Here is a 1,349-nt window from a genome sequence, read left to right on the forward strand (position 1 = left end):
TTTTTTTTTTTTTTCCTTCTTCCTTTTGCCCTCTGTGTGGAAACTGCAAATTGAAGGCCTTTTTTTTTTTCTTTAATGTAAAGTGTATTTATTAAAAAATTAAATCCAAGCGCTGTCTCTGTTTATGGCTGTGAACGGTAGCYGCGCGCCCCTCGGCGCCCCGCACGCGGGAGCGGTGGCTCGGCGCAGCGGCCCGGCTCCGCTGAGCGAGGAAGGGCAAAAGGGGGCAGATTTCAGAGTGGGCAAACGCGAGCYGCCCACGGGGCCTCCTGGGGATCAACTCGGCGCTGCTACTGCCAGGCTGTGATTTTTTTATTGTTATTATTACATTTTTCTCTTTTGTTTAAAGATGCACCAGACTCTCYGCTGCGGTTCGGTTGCGGGAAGTGCGGTGAGCAGCAGGGGAAGCTCGCTGCCGTGCGCCGGGACGCGGGAGCGCGTACTGGACCTCCTCATCCACGTGCGGGTTGGCGTTTACGTGCGGTGCCTGTCCCAGCAGACGGCAAACGAGGTGCTCGGCTTTGTAGGTGACAAGAGGCCGTGCTGTTAAAAGGAGTGGGGGGAAAATGCAGTTAAGTGTGTGTTTTGTTTCCTTTTTTAAACCAATACATGGGAGAGCTTTTCTTCCCTCCRACATGGCATCTACTGAACATGCTTACTCAGAGCTACTTGCTAATAATTTAAAGAAAAGGCTCAGCTGCACCTTTTAGTGGCTCATTGTACCCCTGCAGAGTTGATTAAGTTGAACAAGTTGCCATTACTGCAGCATTTAAGACCAGCAGCTGGAGCAACATGCTGATCAAATGAGTGGATTGAAAATCAGGTATGTGTCGAGGGGGGGGAAAAAAGAGCTGTGGAAGGCAGCCTGTGCCTTACCAAAATACACCTTACTTTAGCAATTATGCTGCTCCGGCAGAAAGGAAAAAAATGTGAGGAACGTACTCATTGACTAACAACCGAGGCGGGATGCTGGGCCAGATGTTCGTAGCTCGTTCTGGCAGTCCCCCACAGCTGTGATCGGYCACATCTGTTGCTGTTTTGGGCCTGGCTATCTTGGAGAGAATTTACCGCCTGGTTTTAWGAGACAGAAACAAAACATCTAGAATGGAAAACTCCTATTTATAATTTGACTTGAAACTGGKCCACTTTGATTAAATAGGGCCAAAGGGAACGTGCTCGGGGCCCGAGCAGCGGCAGCCAAGGCGGCAGGGCCCGGCTGCGGCAGCCCCCTMTGCCTGTCTCAGGCAGACTCAGCCGGGGCCGTTTGCTTACGGCAAGGATGCAGAGGTTAAAACACGCTGCCCGGCAGCCGTGCATTTAGGCAGGCTGGGAAACGGGGGGACTACAAT

Source organism: Rhea americana, unplaced genomic scaffold, assembly GCF_003343005.1.
Source record: "Rhea americana isolate MKP2758 unplaced genomic scaffold, rheAme1 scaffold_345, whole genome shotgun sequence".
NCBI lineage: Eukaryota > Metazoa > Chordata > Aves > Rheiformes > Rheidae > Rhea > Rhea americana.